Genomic DNA, 19,210 nt, shown 5'->3' on the forward strand with positions numbered 1-19,210 from the left:
TTATAGATTATGTAAAATTATGTAAATTAATTAATATTACATAATCTATATAATTACTTATATAATTATGTAATTATATAGATTATGTAAATAATTATGTAATTATATGATTATGTAATTATGTAATTATATAGATTATGTAAAATTATGTGTAATTTTACATAATTATATAGATTATGTAAAATTGAGTATATGTTAATTTGGGTCTAGTATTTAACTTATGCTCATGAGCATAATTTACATCTAAATTATACTCATGAGCATATATCTATATATTTATATCTAAATTATATCTCATGAGCATAATTTAAATACTAGACCCAAATTAACATACACTGATTTTTATATAATCTAAGAAACATTTTACAACACCTAAAAAGCAGAGGAAAAGGAGTTTAAATTCTGAATACTTAATTACCCCATTTGCGGCCCAGAAAGGTCAATCAATAGTAGTTCAAGGAGGCCAGGTGTGGTAGGTCAGGCCTGTAATCTCAGCACTTTGGGATGCCTAGGTGGGCAGATGGCTTGAGCCCAGGAGTTTGAGAGCAGCCTGGGCAACACAGTGAAACCACGTCTCTACAAAAAAATACAAAAATTTATCTGGGCTTAGCGGCACATGCCTGTAGTCCCAACTACTTGGGAGGCTGAGATGGGAGAATCGCTGGAGCCCAGGAGGCAGAGGTGGCAGTGAGCTGAGTTCGTGCCATTGCATTTCCGCCTGGGTGACAGAGCAAGACCCTGTCTCGGATTTAAAAAAAAAAAAAAAAAAAAAAAAGTAGTCCAAAGAAACCCTGTATTGGCAATAGCCAAACCTGATAACCATATCTATAATGTGACCCACCACACACATGCCTCTCTTTAACAGTAGTTCCTTATTCTCTTTAACAGAAAAAAGTTTACTGCGGTCCCTAACACAGCTGATAATTATGTATTTACTTGTGTTTACTCATTCAATGCCTGTCCCCAGTACTTCACTGTAAGTCCCATGAGGTCAGGAAGGGTAACAGTTCTGCTGACAACTCAGCAACTATCATAGCACATGGTCAGTATTCACTAAAATCGATAAGTTGATTGACTGAATTCATGAATAAACATTTTCATATAGGTTCACTGACCTTATACACACATCATTCAGAAAAGCCAAGTATGAACTTGGTCCAGGAACCTCATAATATGTGCATATAAGAAAAATAACAGATGTAATTAGATAGCTAGCTAGACAGATGACATAGAAGATAAAACTACCCCCCCATATTTATAAATATATTTGATGGTATTTGAACCCAATATAACACATTACTAATAACTAATAACGGTAAGTAGACTACAATAAATTAAAAGCCAATAAAAAATAATGAACAGGTTGTGTTTTTTGTAGATTTATTACACAAATTAAACACTGATAAATATTTGCAAAACAAGAACTCACAAATAGTATTTTATCCTCTTCATGTTTTAGGTTATTATAATTTTACAATCATACCTTTATTTTTAGACCCCATGAAATATTTTAACAAAAATAAATTCAGGCAATAAAAAATGAGCTGTGTTTCAAACCTACATATGCTAACCATCATACCTCCTTCCTACTGTGCATAGGAATATTATACTACGCATGAAGCATTTCAAGTAACATTTTGATACAGTTGAGGTATTATTAGAAACTACTTAAAGCCATTCATGAAATTAGGTAACTCTAAAAAATAACTATACATAATTCTCCTCAAAGATAAATTAGTTGAGATTACTGTTTTGAGATCTCTGGCACTCCCATGAGATTCACTGTGGAATAGATATGCATTTGGATGCTGAGTTAATAAAATTTACCATTCCCTTTGGGAAGAAGATGAAACAGCTATAGAAAGCCAGTTCATTATCCAGCAGAGGCAAGTGGACACAGATGCTCCAGTTTTTTACCCAAGCCTGAAAAGACCCCGTCCTTCCCTCTGAGCCTGCTAGAGAGCTGTTCCTTTCTTAAGATTCGGCCCAAGGCCCCATTCTTAGCACCAAATCTACGAGAAAGCTTTTCCTGACTTTCCACAAAACAAAAGATAGCTGGCCGGGTGCGGTGGCTCACGCTTGTAATCCCAGCACTTTGGGAGGCCGAGGCAGGCAGATCACGAGGTCAGGAGATCGAGACCACGGTGAAACCCCGTCTCTACTAAAAATACAAAAAATAAAATTAGCCGGGCGTGGTGGCGGGTGCCTGTAGTCCCAGCTACTCGGAGAGGCTGAGGCAGGAGAATGGTGTGAACCCGGGAGGCGGAGCTTGCAGTGAGCCGAGATCGTGCCACTGCACTCCAGCCTAGGCGACAGAGCGAGACTCCGTTTCAAAAAAAAAAAAAAAAAAAAAGATAGCTACGTACTTTGAGTAGCTTCCACTCAACATCCAAGATTGCATATATCAAAGTGCATTAGACATGTACACTTCTATCTCCCTGATTAGACTCAGAGCTCAGTGAATTCAAGAACCAAATCACATTCACTCCCATATTCCTCAGGCCTGGAACATACTAGACATTCAAGTATTTACCAAAGGCAAAGATGAGGTCAGAAATTATGAATAATGAAAGTTATATATCTATATAGAGATAGAGATACAGATACACATGCACACACATCACCCAAAAGATATCAGGGCTAAGGGAAGCATTTAAAATAAGCTCCATCCTTAAAGAATGGGTTACATTCCAAACTCTGAGCTTTGAATTCAGACTTAAGTGAACAGCCAACACTGAGAAGTTCATAGGAAATAGCCATTCATTTATTGTCAAAGTCTCCGAGGAACAGAATCTGGGGGTGTATTATGGAAGGAAGGAGTGCAGGGCGGACACATAGAGTGAGATTTCCACTTTGGAAACCACCTTGTAGAGATGGGAATTATAATGGTCAACAACCCATCAGAAAAAATGTCATCTACCCAGAATTAACAAGCAGTTTTATCACAGGCAGACAGATCCTTGGTATAAATTCAGCTCCATTATCCCAGTGTAAGGTCATGCTGATTTACTATATATTTCACATGCAAGTTAAGAAAGTCATCTACAATATATCACTCAAAATGTGTTTTGAATCTAGACGATGGTCACCCTGCCTACCCCATAGCTCTCGTCCCCAAAGGGGTAAAATATATGCTATAAAGAAGAAAGGCTTGATTTGTACACACCGTTGCTTAGCATCAAGTACTTTTATGGCAAAAGACAAATGGGACCAATAAAAGAGCTTATTACAAAGGCTAGCAATCAGACCTAGAAAAGTCATGACCCAGTGCCAACTTCCTGAAGCAATTCCCTCAGTTGGATTTGATGTTAACTGTTGTTATGATTTTCCACACAATGAAGCCCCTCAGAACCCTCCCTCTAGGTATTTTTAAACTCCATTACCTCACTTTCCAACCATAACTGTTTTATCTTTCTCAAGCTGGCACATAGACTCATTTTTCCTTTTGCTCTTAAATAGATCTGTAGTTCATTCTTGAACTTTCTGCTTTCAATACCTGCTGACCAACTTTTCTTACAGTCTTTTTTTGCTCGGCCCTTATCCTCCACCCATCATTTAAATGCTAAGGTTCTGAGACCTTTTCTTTTTCTTTGTTTTTTTTTTTTTGAGACAGTCTCGCTCTGTCGCCTACGCTGGAGTGCAGTGGCGCGATCTCGGCTCACTGCAAGCTCTGCCTCCCGGGTTCATGCCATTCTCCTGCCTCAGCCTCCAGAGTAGCTGGGACTACAGGCGCCCGCCATCATGCCCGGCTAATTTTAGTAGAGACGGGGTTTCACCATGTTAGCAAGGATGGTCGGTTCTGAGACCTTTTCTAAGATTCACATGCACCCTTTCCCCGGCAGAATGGATCTCTCCCCTCTCAGGCCGACCTCCCTCAGTTCTTGCTATAACACTCCTTCTGTACTACTCTGGGATTTTTTATGGATCTATCTGTCTCCCACTTCCAGGCTGATGTTTCTGAGGACAGAAAGCATACCCGTTAACAACATCTAATTAATAGCGGGTCTCAAGAAATGAAAGATTAATGAGTAAGTGACTAAGAAACACTGTGAATGCTTAAAGTAGGCATACCAAGAAAATAGTCATTAAGAGGAAAAACTCTACAGCAAAATGCCAGGGTTCAAATCTCAGCCCTGCCATTTTCCAGTTGTGTGGCCTTGGGAAAGGTACCATGATGAACTGAATGTTTATGTCACCTCAAAATTAATATGTTAAAATCCTAACCTCCAATCAGAGGTGGGGCCTTTGGGAGGCGATTAGGCTGTAAGAGTGGAGTCGTCAGGAATGAGATGAATGCTCTTAAAAAACAGACCCCATAAAACTGACCCCAGAGAGCTCCCTTTCCCTTTCCAACATGTGAGGACACAGTGAGAAAGTGCCACCTATGAACTGGGGAACAGGGCCTCACCAGACACTGAATCTGCTGGTGCCTTAATCTTGAACTTCTCAGCCTCCAGAACAGTGAGAAAATATTTGTTGTTTCAGCTGCCCAGTCTATGATATTTTTGTTACAGCAGCCCAAATGAACTACAGCAGGTACCTACTTTATTGAGTGTCGTAAGAAATAACTGAGTTAATATATGCCAAACACTTTTTAAAATGTCTTTAAGTATTCCAAACACTTTGTGTCAAAAATTACCATTTACACAATAGGTTAGCTCTTTAAAAACTCTGTTTACACCAATAAACTTTTAAAGTTATGAGTAAAATAAGAAGTTTAAAAAATGCTTAAGAGTTTTCTTATTGAACCCCACAGATGCCTAGACCTCCATCTCTGGTTATATTGACTTGTCCACATGTCTGACATGTCTGAATTTACCTGATACTACAGAAATCACTTCAAATATCTATAAACTCAAGTCACATAAAACAGTTCCATTTCTTAAACTTATGAATCATTGTTTATCATTTTCTCATCAAGTTATAGGAAAATAGCACATAATTCACTTTTATGTTTTTTTTTTTCAATTCTCAGATCAAAATCCCCAAACTTGGAGAGCAAATGCAAAGCAAGAAAAGGGTATAATTTTTCTAACAAGACAGTAGCCATGGAAATACTGAAAAATGAATGAGAACTGGAGCCCAGAGAAGTCCTAACCACAAATCCACAGCACCTCCGTCCTCCTTTCTAGGCCCAACATCCCATGTTCCTGAGAGCCAGGGGGAAACCTCCAAAGTGCGATCTCCTGGGCCTCAGCAAGAAGCTTTATTTACTTAGGCAAATCAGGGCTGCAGTATATTTGATCCTGGCCCTTAAAAATCAAAGGTTCTGTCTTGGGAAAGCATAGATTGGTGAAAGATGATCTATATAGAATTTTAAAAATCATAAACAGTCTGGGCACAGTGGCTCATGCCTGTAATCCCAGCACTTTGGGAGGCCGAAGCGGACAAATCACTTGAGGCTAGGAGTTCAAGAGCAGCCTGGCAAACAGGGCAAAACCCCGTCTTTACTAAAAATACAAAAATTAGCCAGGCATGGTGGCGCATGCCTGTCATCCCAGCTACTTGGGAGGCTGAGGCACGAGAATTGCTTGAGCCTGGGAGACAAAGGTTGCAGTGAGCTGAGATCATACCATTGCACTCCAGCCTGGGTGACAGAGAGAAACTCCATCTCAATAAAAGAAGAAAAAAAACCCATAAACTAATGAGTGTTCTTTAGTAAGAATAATCCTCAATAATTTTTCCCCTTCTCTGAGACCTAGAACCTGGTCCTGCATATCCTTTCAGGAACACGATACAGGGCTAACTTCTGGGGGACCACCTAGCAGCCAGAGCTTTATTCCAACAGGGATAGTAAAACCAAGCTCCCACCTCCCATTCTCAATTATATTCTCCCTGCTGAGGACCAATGTTTGCCCAGCCAAATAGAAAGATCTCTTTTTGCAGAGAAATTCATTCTGAATTTTTTCTTACCACAGTGGTCATTAGTGAACCGGGTTAGGTAGGTTAACGCATTCTCAATCTTATAATGGTACTTTCACAACAGATGTGTTATTGCTACTGTGTGTTCTGGAATATGAATCATACCATGCAGCAATTATTACTGAATTACTTTTAAGTACATCACTGCAATAGAATGCCTCATTAGCCAGCCATGTTCTCTCCATTAGCAAACTAATCATTAGAGTGCAGCCCTCTACTCTTAAGGGGAAAAAAAAACTCCCAACTCAGAACCTTTACAGCCTCTTTAGGCATAATTGCAGGCCATGGCTTATGAAACTTGGCTCTCTGATTGCAAGGGAAGCGCCAAAACTCAAAATTAACCTTGGCTGCTACCAAGTTCTGAGAATCAGTTTTCAGAAGGAATTGGCTTCCCACCCCGCCTCATCTCCTGTATTGGAGAACATAATTTGAATGGACAAGTATAAAACACCATTTTTTAGGAGAAAAACATCCAAATGACCTATGGTGTTTTAAATTTGTGCTAAGAAATATAGAAAGAATATAAAAACCATAAGGCAGAAGTTTCAAAATGTTTATAATCTGGGTGGGGAGAATGCCATAGAGTGAACGGCTTCAACAACAAATACTTATCTCACAGCTCTGGAGAATAAAAAATAGGTGAAAAAATATAAGGTAGTATATAATTAACCCAATGCTAAATGATATATCAATAATAAGCAGTAAATGAGCTCAAAGATGAGATCAGTAATGCTGGGGGATGATATGCATTCAAGAGTAACTATTATGTCTCAAGAAAGGGATTAAAGCATCATTTTAGGCTATCCTCTAAAGACTACTAGCTTAATATGCCGCTGGGATCATAAAAAACAGGAAGATACTGGCCATTGTCAGAAACATGTCAGAAATCACGTTGAGTGCATTTTTCTGCTCTTGTATCCAAGTGGAAAAACTCCCAGTCACCATCACCGTGGAAAGTAATCTGAAATATGTTTATGTTAACTCATAGAGGACAGATTCCTAAGTTATTTTCTCTTATTTATCTGCGTTTATTTTCCATCTTTTTCTTAATAAGTTATGGAAAATTACAATAAAGAACATAGGAATATGTTTAGGGAAACAAATTTAAAAATCGATGTGAAAATCCAAAATCTCTATTCACAATAGCAAAGACTTGGAACAACCCAAATGTCCAACAACGATAGACTGGATTAAGAAAATGTGGCACATATACACCATGGAATACTATGCAGCCATAAAAAATGATGAGTTCATGTCCTTTGTAGGGACATGGATGAAACTGGAAACCATCATTCTCAGTAAACTATCGCAAGGACAAAAAACCAAACACCACATGTTCTCACTCATAGGTGGGAATTGAACAATGAGAACACATGGACACAGGAAGGGGAACATCACACTCCGGGGACTGTTGTGGGGTGGGGGGAAGGGGGAGGGAAAGCATTAGGACATATACCTAATGCTAAATGACGAGTTAATGGGTGCAGCACACCAACATGGCACATGTATACATATGTAACAAACCTGCACATTGTGCACATGTACCCAAAAACTTAAAGTACAGTAATAATAAAATAAAATAAAAAAAGAAAAAAAATAGTAGCCACCACGAGATAATAGGTAATGAGACCCCTCTGTGCTGTTTTTACAACTTCTTAAGTCTTTTTAAAAATGTAAGAAGTTTTTAAATCATCATGAGAGTGAAATAAAAATGTGAACATTGTAACTATATGAGTTACTTTGGATAAACTACGTTTCAAATGTGGTTTATGCTTCCTTGAAGCAAGGACCAAAAGACAACAAATCTAAAAAAAAAAAAATTCTTATAAGAGATTTCTTCTTTCTTCTTTCCTTTTTCCTCTTTCTTCTTTTTCTTTCTTCTCCCTCTTCTTCTTCCTCCTTCCTCCTTCCTCCTCCTCCTTATTCCACTTCCTCCTCTTTTTTTTTTTTTTTTTTTTTGAGGTGGAGTCTCAGTCTGTCACCTAGGCTGGAGTGCAGTGACGCAGTTACAGCTCACTGCAGCCTCGACCTCCTGGGCTCAAGCAATCCTCCCACCTCAGCCTCCCAAGCAGCTGGGACTATGGGCATAAGCCACGATGTCTGGCTAATTTTGAAAACATTTTTGTAGAGACAGGATCTCACTATGTTGCCCAGGCTGGTCTTGAACTCCTGGGCTCAAGCAATCCTCCTTCCTCAGCCTCCCAAAGTGCTGGGATCACAGGCATGAGCCACTGTGCCCAGCCAGAGCCTTTATCTTCTATCAAGGAATGGGAAGGCATGTAAGGGGCAACGGACCACCACAGATTCTGTTTGGCTGTTCCTTTTGTGGCTTGTGGCAAGAGAAGAGTGCACAACATTCAACTAACTACAGCTCTGGGGAGGTGACAATGGAATTTATGAGAACCTGGTACCTGCAGATACGAATAAATACAAGTCCTTTAGGCAGACACTAAATTCTTTCTCTTAGGCAGGTTTCTAGTAAAAGCTATTTGTCAGACAGGTTGAGCTTATACTCCAATCTGCCTCAAACAACCGGTATTCTAAACCACTGATGAGGACAACTCTTTTTTTTTTTTTTTTTTTTTTTTTTTTTGAGACGGAGTCTTGCTCTGTCGCCCAGGCTGGAGTGCAGTGGCGCGATCTCGGCTCACTGCAAGCTCCGCCTCCCGGGTTCACGCCATTCTCCTGCCTCAGCCTCTCTGAGTAGCTGAGACTACAGGCGCCCGCCACCACGCCCGGCTAATTTTTTGTATTTTTAGTAGAGACGGGGTTTCACCGTGGTCTCGATCTCCTGACCTCATGATCCGCCCGCCTCGGCCTCCCAAAGTGCTGGGATTACAAGCGTGAGCCACCGCGCCCAGCCTGGACAACTCTTAATACTGGGAAAATCAGACAACCAGATAGCAGGGCAGCACCTTGTTAGTAAAGCTGAGAATTTAACCAGACCTTTCTGAACAATGCATGTACACACAGAGGTGGGCTGCTAAGGAGGCTGTAGCTAAACAAGGCATTCTTTTTAGCATGCAGCCAAGATTCTGCTCTGACATTTAGACATGTATTTGATAGAGCATCCAGGAATCTACACCACGATGGATGGCAAAAATGCTTTAAGCCTCATATGTTTTCAAAATGGTTAATGTGTTCCTAGCCTAGCCAATGTTAAGTATTCCCAAGGAACATCCAATTCTGAGTAGCATGGCTTCCTGATGTAGCCTTTGATGTTACTACCCCAGAGAGCTGAATGATTTGGCTTGTTACATCCAAGCTTTATTTAACATTTGCCAGTTGAATGCAGAGAATGAAGATTCCTGTGCGCATTTAGGAGGTGGATGTGTTAAGTTCCACCCTGACCTTTTTTTCGACCTTGAGTTTATAGGAATGAGAGAAGATATGTATGCAAAAGAACAATGAGTATCATTTAAGCCTGAAGGGGAAAAAAAAGAAGAGAAGCCTAGTATTCTGGCCATGTGTTGTTTTATAAATGACTTGGCAGCATTTTGCCAAATTCATAAAGTAATTTTTTAAGTAGTATGTGTGGCTATAGATCATTTCCATAAAAGTCTAATAACTACACTAAATTTTTGAAGTGTTGATTTAATCAAAATTAACTTCAGATATTTAGAGACTACTTGTTATGTATGGGCATTATATTAAGACTTAATAAGCTCATCTGTATAAGGCCCTGCCTTCAAATATCTCACAGTCTAATGGGGGAAAGGAAAGAGGAGAAGACATGTAATGTATATAAATAACCACTATTATGGGCTGGCTTGTGTTTCCACAAACTTCATATATTGAAGTCCTAACTGCTGGTATCTTAGAATATGACTGTATTTGGAGATAGGGTCTTTAAAGGGGTAACTAAGGTTAAACGAGGTCACATGGATGGCATGCCCTAATCCAGTCTGACTGGTGTCCTTCTAAGAAGAGGAAAAGACACCAGAGAGGCAGGCACACAGAGCAAAGGCCATGTGGGGACACAGAGAGAAAGCAGCTGTCTGCAAGACAACACGAGAGGTCTCAGAAGAAACCAAAACTATGGACACCTTTATCTTGGACTTCCAACCTCCAGAACCATGAGAAAATAAATGTCTGTTGTTTAAGCCACCCAGTCTGTGGTATTTTGTTATGGCAATTCCAGCAGACGAACACAACCACTCTGTAAAGGAACTAATAATGCATACTATAAGAGAAAAATGATGCTTTATTCAATTGAAGGAAATAGGAGAGACAACATGGATGAAGCACCTGGGATGAGCCCTGGAGATGCGTAGAATTCTGAAGAGTGAAGGTCAGGGAAGAACAGAAAAAAGTTACTCTAGGCATGACCAAGATCCTCAGGTAGGAAGAAGTACATACAGCATCTGGAAAGCAGCCAGTCACTCACTTTGGTGATGTGCTGATTGCCTGTGACCAAGGAAGATGGGGCCTAGTAAAGCCACAAGCCAAGGGCTGGAAATATCAGCCTGAGGAATTTATACTAAATTTTGCAGAGGTAGGAGTACCCATAAAAGAGAAATCATCAATTACCCAGACTGCACGTGCAACAACAATAACTATTTCAGAATATGGAGAGTACCTTGTAGAGGGCAATGGAGCTACTAAAGTTTCTTGGTTTTCCTTTTTGTAAGAAAAACACACACAAAAGTTCTGAGTTTAAACTTATTATAAGAGCCTAAGATTAGTATAATACAAACATTTCTGAAATTACATACTTAGATATATGTTGAAGATATTATTTCACTGCAAGCTATCCTGAACCCTAAAGAGCTTGCAAAAATACCACTCTCTAATAAAAAAAAATAGTAACCTGAATTCTAAATTTATATTCTTTACATAATCTGTTAGGTGTCAAACAAAACACTATACTAGAGTGATACATATCCTTCTAGGAACTGAGTAAAAAGTGACTGATCTAAACGAAGCCCTCATTTTAGCCTGCTCTGATTTTAAACTTCGTAGGACAAGCCAAGGAGACACTCACTCTCCCTCTGAATTAAAATTTCTACCTCAATGAATAAACAAGAGAGTGTAATATTTTACACCATTAATTACACTACTTCTTATTAGACCACTGAGGATACTGTTAGGTCACCCTGCTGGCAATAAGACATTTATTTATACTCCTTTAATTTGCAGACCCCAGTGAAACTTAGATAATTAAAAAGGTATTTAAAACTTAGATAATTAAAAGAACATTGACCAAACACAGCAAGTTTCCACATACACCAAAATAAACTAAAAACTCATTTCAAGATCTGACCTTTAATTACATCCTTTCTATTTATCAAAGACAAATGTCAAAATACCCACACGATTGCATTTCAGTGCCAATGGAAACCCAACAATTGCTAAAGAAACCTTGAAAATGGACATTGAAAGTGAATATTGTAATCCTGCTTCTTAGGGGTATAAGTAGAATGTAGGGGATTTTGGCGAGACTCCTTATTTCTGAGCGCTGCCAGGGACCAGGATGTAAAGGTGACCAATCTCTCCCAGTATCTGGCCCAGTTTTTTTTACTGGGGGAGGAGGAGAGCAGCCATGGAGAAAAATTTTCCCTATCCTAACCCCATTTCAAAAGATGGATGTAAGAGGAACGCGCCTTTGCCTCGCTTGATGGATTTATCTCAATAAGAGATGTTCCCTTCCCTTAGGGGAAGACTAAAACTCCCCAGCCACGTGGTGCCAAGCCAGCTGGCATGGCCAGGGGCTGGGGTTTCCCTGGTGCGGCAGAAGCAGCATGCTGGGTGCTCATGAGTACTGTAGTACTGCCCTCTTCTCATTATTTCCCCGTGCAAAAAAAAAAAAAAAAAAAACCTTTCCCAAGTGCCACCCAAGACAAGTGCTAACTACACTTCTCCCTCTAGTTAGGTTTCCAGAGGACATAGAGCACTGGCCAACTCAATTCTTCCACAGGCCCCCCAATAAGTCACAGAGAAGAAAAAAAAATATACGGGAAGCTTAAAGTAGAAAAAGCAGGACTATTCTTTTGAAGAAAATGCTCTGTAAAGCAGGCAATCTACCTCTCACATAAATGCAACTAGCTTTCATGATAGAAACTCCTGGGCTACCTGCTCTCTCAAGGTAAAACTACTCAACTAAAAATAGGAACGTATTGATTTTCAGGGATAGTGTGCCCTGCAGAAAAGGAAAGTCCTCAAGTTTTAAGAAGTCTGAAGAGAAGGTAGTTATTGGACAACTCCTACATATGTGTGAGTAGCCAGAGTCCATTTCTATATATTGCACTATTTTTTTTAAGCTGCAGTAAAATCCTCTTTGAACACAACATTGTATCCATAGCAAAGTCATTTGTGGATGCTCTTCCACAGGAGCCAAAGAGCTGCCAAATATGAATAGGAGCTTCCAAGTCTCCTAGTATTGTTTTCTTTTATTAAATTGTATTATCCTAACAGATAACTTCCCAATAAAGGTAAAAAATTTAAATACTAAAAAATCTGCTCTTAAAAACATTGCTAACACTTGCAGAATTCAATTTTGATTAAAAGTCCAAGATGAGTATTTCATATGGGTTTGTGCAGTGGCATGCAAACAACCTTTCACATTCATCACCCTGCGGATTGAGTCCAGGGTGATATATTTATAGATCTACTACTTGTCCGTCCATCTTATAGGTGTAGTCTTCAAACACATGACTAGGTATGCCAAAAAACCAAATGGGATAGAACACACTTACATGCTATTACCCCTGCATCACTGCCCTGACATTGGGCCTGTCTAGGGAGGAGCCACATGGTGAACATGATCTTCAGGCCACATTCATCAGTGGGCGGAGGCAGGGTAAAGGACAAATCTGGCAAGTGTCATGCATGGGGGAGTCATCCAGGAATCTCTGAGCCAAAGAGGTGGTGGCCCTGCTTTCAGGGGAGACCTCATCTCTGCCTGGAGTGACTTCCGGATTGTAGCCTTTCAGATTAAAGATTCCTCAACCCTATCATGGGCTGCTCTGAGGACCCTCCTTCAGACACTTCCAGTATAAACACAGTATCCACTGCTTGGGGAAGTCAGACTGGTGGTCAGCTGGAGGGGTGGCTTACATGCTGCAGGAGGAGGCTGTCCCACAGGGGTAACTCCCCTCCCCACTGAAATGTGCGGACCCTCACTCCCTGCCAGCGTCTTCCCCGTTCAGAATGCACCTGTACCTCAGCAAAAAGAATCCCTGCCCATGTTCTAACGAATCCCCAAACCCCCATTGCCCCTTGGATGTCCACCCTTGAGTGAAGTGTAAGGCGTGTGGGTGACCTACATCAGAAACAGGGTGTGATCATTTCTGAAAAGCACCCACAGCAGGTGATGTCATTGAGGTACAGGAAGAGTGGTCCTTTTAGTTCATCCCATCTGGGGCATCTGGTCCTGGCACAAGCTCAATAGCTAGTGCCTGACATCATTCAAGTAGATCACATGACACCCAGGAGCGGTTGTGAGGACTTTGGGGAAGAAAAGCCATCTCAGGTGGGGCAGTGATGCCTGGAGGTCTGAGCAGTAGATATGAGGATGCTGGGGGTATGACCCACCTTGTGTGTGGAGGGGGTAAGGAAGGGCCTCAGTTCTCATTATTTCTGCCTTCTTCTCCTTAGGACCTAGGCGGGAGTCCTGGTCTCAGGTGTATCTATATCAAGCTGAGAAAAACACTTTAATTTTACAAATTGGTTGAAAACCACCGTTTATATTGACGTCATTTAGCCTATATTGAACTTATACCTATGTTAGACATTTTCACAAGTCTTCTGTTATCTTGCCATTTTTTAATTTTAATTCTAGACAGTAATTTCTATTTTTCATATTTAACCATCTTAATGTTTATGAGCTCTAATTCAGAAAATGTATCACTCCCTTCCCTTCAGTTCCATCTTTGGCTTTTGCTCTCCAGAACTCATGTGATAGTGTCCTGACCTGCACAGGACCAAGTTCCTCATATAAGGGCCAGGGGCGAGGTCCCTGTTCTGGGCAGAGTAGGACCTGCCGGCCTAACCTGGAATTGTCAGATCCTTTAAATAAGTACAGACTTCATTCATGTAAAAAAGAGTTGAGTTGGCTACATAAAATCCACATGGGCCATTTCCAAGAGCCTCTGTGATTCTGCTCAGACCCAACTTGGATGAAGACTTTTCCACACCCATCCAGAAAATTCTGCTCACAGTAAACTGGAAGTAAGTAGAAGTGCCAGGATGCTCACACCCACAAAACTGTACCAACACCTGTAGCATCTCTCTCCTCTCAAATCTTTGTTTTTAGTTTCTAGCCACCAGCTTACCCTCTCTTTGCCTTCCCCATGAGAGGTGATATGATTTGGATGTGTGTCCCCTCCAAATCTCATGCTGAAATGTGACCTCCAATGTTGGAGGTGGGCTTAGTGGGCTGGGCTTGGGTCATGGGGGCAGATCCTTCATGAATGGCTTGGTGCCTTCACTGTTGTAATGAGTTCATATGAGAGCTGGTTGATCAAAGGAACATAGCATCTCTTTTGCTCCCTCTCTCACGCTATGAAACGGCTGCTCCCTCTTCACCTTCCGCCATGGTTGTAAGCTTCCTGAGGCCTTCACCAGAAGAAGATGCTGGAGCGGGCTGGGCGCGGTGGCTCACACCTGTAATCCCAACACTCTGGGAGGCTGAGGCGGGCGGATCACAAGGTCAGGAGTTCGAGACCAGCCTGGCCAGTATGGTGAAACTCCACCTCTACTAAAAATACAAAAAAACTAGCCAGGCGTGGTGGTAGTCCTAGCTACTCAGGAGGCTGAGGCAGGAGAATCGCTGGAACCCAGGAGGTGAAGGTTGCAGTGAGCTGATTGTGCCACTGCACTCCAGCCTGGGCAATAGAGGGAGACTCCATCTCAAAAAAAAAAAAAAAAGAAGATGCTGGAACCATGCTTCTTATACAGTCTACAGAACTGTGAGCCCAATAAGCCTCTTTTCTTTATAAATTACCCAGCCTCAGGTATTTCTTTATAGCAGAGAAAAACTGGCTCACACGACAGGCCTCTGAATCTCATTGGCTCTTGACTCCTCCTCAGGTACTTTCAGTAGCCTCTCATCTCTCCCACTTGCCCATACAGAAAAGTTGCATATTCGATTCCAGTTTCTATCTCAATTATTGTATCCCTGACCTCAGCACTGTCTTCAAGGACGTGACGGGCTGTTGTTGTGAAAGAGCTGACTATGTACTCAGGAAACCACAGATTTTTTCCCGACTAGGGTTTTTAGAAGGCAGGAGTGGATTACTAATAGGAAAGAGAAATTATACTACTGCATATTCAATAAAAACGAGCATGCAAATAAAGAACAACAACAAATTAGGTCAGAGGCTATGGTGAAAGGAGCCATTATTAGGAAATTCCTGAGGCAAAGTGGGGTGTTGGCCAAGTTCTAGCAGTTTAAAAGCCAAAGAGATCTGTTCGTGAGTTCCCAAATACAAACGCCAGTATTTAAGACCAAGGAAGAAAATCTGTAGCGTGTAGGAACAACAGAAGAACTAGGATCCTGGTAAAACAGCTGGGATGAGGAGGAGAGGGCAACTCTGCACAAGATCGGGGGTTCTGACAGTAAGGTCAGTAGGCCAGAGAGGACTAAACTGTAGTACCATAAAAGATTTTTTTTAAAGGGAAATTATGATTATTAAGGCAGGTAAGGAGAGAAATAAACCACATTGGAAAATTGGTTTCTCTGTATCTTACTCCATAAAAGTCTCCCCCAAGTAGACAAGTTTTAATAGGTTTAGCTCCTTTTCCAAAAATTTTATAAAGAATTTTTTTAAAATAAAAAAATATGTATATATATATATTTCAGAGATAGGGTCTTGCTCTGTTGCCCAGGCTGGAGTACAGGGGTGCAATCATAGCTCATTGCAGCCTCCAACTCCTGACGTCAAACAATCCTCGTCCCTCCTGAGTAGCCGAGACTTCAGGCGTGCACCACTGTACTTGGCTGATTTTTTCTTTTTTTTTTTTTTTTGTAGAGACAGTCTTGCTATGTTGTTAGGCTGTTCTCAAACTTCTGGCCTTAGTGACCCTCCTGCCTTGTCCTCCCAAAGTACTGGGAATACAGGCATGAGCCACCATGCTTGGCCTGGATTTTTAAAAATGTGTATCAGGAGGCAGCCTGATATAAATTTAGCAAAGCCATCATTTTTCTTTACCCCTAGCCCCACAAACAGCTCTTCCCTTGAATTCCTTGTTTCTTTAAAAGTACTACTGTTTTTTAAGTCCACTGGGCTTGAAAAAGCTGTGGTTTTTGGCTTTTCTTCCAACCATCCCCAATGCAGAGGCCAAATCCTGGAAACTCAACCTACTTCATTGTGTTCCTGAATGAAGACATGAACAATGAGCCATCCTGCCTGCCTGAGCTGTCCCCACCCTGGTCAAGCCTTCATGACACGGTCATTCCCCACCACTAATACTGGAAAATGTTGGTTCACCTGTAATACAGATCATCTAAATATTGATGCATTTCATTACACAATATAAAAGTAAGAAGTCTAAAAGTGTTGGTATGCTGTTATGTTCACAGTGGCAGAAACACATTTTCCAAAATTTGCATTTTTGCTTGAAAGTTCAGATTTTATCATTGGCAATAAGTGTTGTCAACTGTTTACCTTGAAGTGATAGGCTCTCGTTATTCATTTCCAAAAAAAAAATGTCTGTCAAACACCAAAGTCTGAGTAACTATTGTATGTCAATCAGTCTACCAAGTAAAATGATGTTCCATGAAAAAAGTGTCTAGTTCACTTGTTTTCACTCTATTTGTGGAAGTGTTTTTCCTCAGGACAACCAGCATTCTCTAGTACACAGCAGAAGTAATTTATGTGTGCTTCCTATCTCGTCCCACAGAATATTAAAAAGATGTGAACCCAAGGGACTGAGATTTTTATTGCTTCATCAAGGACATTCTTAAGTGAAACTCCTATTTTTTTCTGCAAGAACAAAAAGAGGTAAAAATTACAATCACTACGGTTTGGTGCCACGGTCTTGATTCACACTAAGGCACCAGAAGTTTTCCCAGCATTGCTTTTGCACCATCGACACAAACATCAAATCCAAAGTAAAAAGGCAGACAACATCTTAAAATTATCAGGAAAATAATTTTGCCCTTACAGACTCTCCAGAAGGGTCTCAGGGACCCCTAGACTCCACCTTGAGAGCACCTACCATAGACCATTAAAACCCAAGCCCAACAGGCCTCCCTCTCTCCAGTCTATCTATACTGCAGACATTTTTATCTCTGGCTTACTCTAGTATCCAGTCAAGCAGAATTTGGGCTCTCCCAGCTGGGCATTTGCCCCTAAAATTCCCTCTGCCCAGAATACACCTATCAATATCTGACTGTTGTTTCAACCTGTGGTTTGCACCAATGGCTGCATAAAGAATCACCTGGCAATCTTTAAAAAATACATACAGAAAAAAAATCTATTCCAAAGTTCTTCCCTTTACAGACTTTTACTTAATCTGAATAGGGCCTAGCCTAGGAATAGATATTTTTCAGTGCTATCTAGCTGACACTCAGTTGAGACCCGGTGAGTCCATCTGATGTGCTACTTCCTGAAAGAACACCATTTAGATTCTTCCAGAAAAGGTGCACTCCTACTTTGGACACCCGCAGCCTACTGTTCTCACCTCCTCCATGGCACATTTCATTTCTGTCTTGCAGTCTAACTACTGTTCTGTTTATCTCATCTTTCAACCACAATTCAGACTCCTTGAAGATAGCACCTTGCCTCACTCCTCACTGCATCCTCTGCAGTGCTAAGCATGGTGCCATGCCCAGGACAGAGATCCAACATATGCCATCTATCAATCAATCCATCTATCCATCCATCCATCTATCCATCCATCTATAATCTATGTAATCTATTTATCTCTCTATCTATTAACAGAGTCTCACTCTTTTGCCCAGGCGGGAGTGCAGTGGCGTGATCATAGGTCACTGCAGCCTCTAACTCCTAGGCTCAAGTGATCCTCCTGCCTCAGCCTCCTGAGTAGCAGGACTACAGGTACAAGTCAAAATGCCCAGATTATTTTTTACTTTTTGCAGAGAAAGGGTCTAGCTATATTGTCCAGGTTGGTCTCAAACTCCTGGCCTCAATTGATCTCCCCACCTTAGCCTCCCAAAGCGCTGGAATTACAGGCACAAGCCACCATGCTCAGCCCATTTTTTAATTGTGGTAAAATACACATCACAGAAAATGCACCATCTTAATCATTTAGTGTACAACTCATGACACTAAGTACATTCACAAGGTTGTGCAACCATCCCCATAATCTAGTTCTAAAACTTTTTCATCACCCCGAATGGAAACCCCATACCCATTAGCAGTCACTCCTCATACCCTCCACCCTCCTCTCCCCAGCCGCCAGCAACCACTAACCTGCTTTCTGTCTCTACAGATTTACCTATTCTGGATATTTCATATATATGAAATCATATAATGTGTGACCCTTTGTGTCTGGCTTATTTCAATTGGCATAATGTTTTCAAGGTTCATTTAAGTTGTAGTATGTATCAGTACTTCATTCCTTTTTATGGCTGAATAATATTCTATCGTATAGAAACACTTTGTTCATTCATCGTTTGATGGACATTTGAATACATAGTTCTACTAAAAAATGCTCACTTTATGATCATACATCAAAGAAAAGCAACTGCCTGCCCCAGCATCCCTGCCTCATTTTCCGCCACAAAGAATATGTGTCACAAGTGGGAAAACCAGAAGAGAAAACCTAAGATTAGCAAATGACTGCAAATATCACATTGTAACTGCAGAAAGGGTGAGCTCTGGCCACAATTCTGTTGATAACGTATTCACAACAAAGGTGATGAAGAGTGAAGAGCCTATTCTTTAGACCAACTAAAGGACTTGCATTTATATTTTTGTAAATATCAAAGAGAATAAACAAAATCAAAAGAATTTATTGTACAGTTTTCTTTTCTTTTTTTTTTTTTTTGTAGAGTCGGCTGTTGTTGCCCAGGCTGTTCTCGAAATCTTGGCCTCAAGTGATCCTCCCACCTCATCTCCAAAGTGCTGGGATTATAGGCATGAGCCACTGTACCCAGCCAGTACAGTCACTTCTCTCTAATGCTTGTTTTGAAAATACAAATTTGTTCTAATGCAATTGATTTTAAAAGGGAACAATTTGAGCATAACACAAATTTCATGTTTATTTAGTGTGTTTCCTCTGAAAGAAACAGTAGTTGAAGACTCCCAGGTGAACCAAACCATGCAGCAACAAACAAAACACACCTGTGCACACACTTTAACACATCCAGCAACCATCTCAG

General features: G+C 40.8%; 1 protein-coding gene across 3 annotated transcripts in view; it reads right to left on the bottom strand.

The window, feature by feature from the left end:
- The window catches only part of DOCK4 (dedicator of cytokinesis 4), a 475,993-nt gene that overhangs the window by 368,471 nt on the left and 88,312 nt on the right, over positions 1 to 19,210 (bottom strand). The window lies entirely within an intron of this gene.

This window comes from Hylobates moloch, unplaced genomic scaffold, assembly GCF_009828535.3.
Source record: "Hylobates moloch isolate HMO894 unplaced genomic scaffold, HMol_V3 SCAFFOLD_1, whole genome shotgun sequence".
NCBI lineage: Eukaryota > Metazoa > Chordata > Mammalia > Primates > Hylobatidae > Hylobates > Hylobates moloch.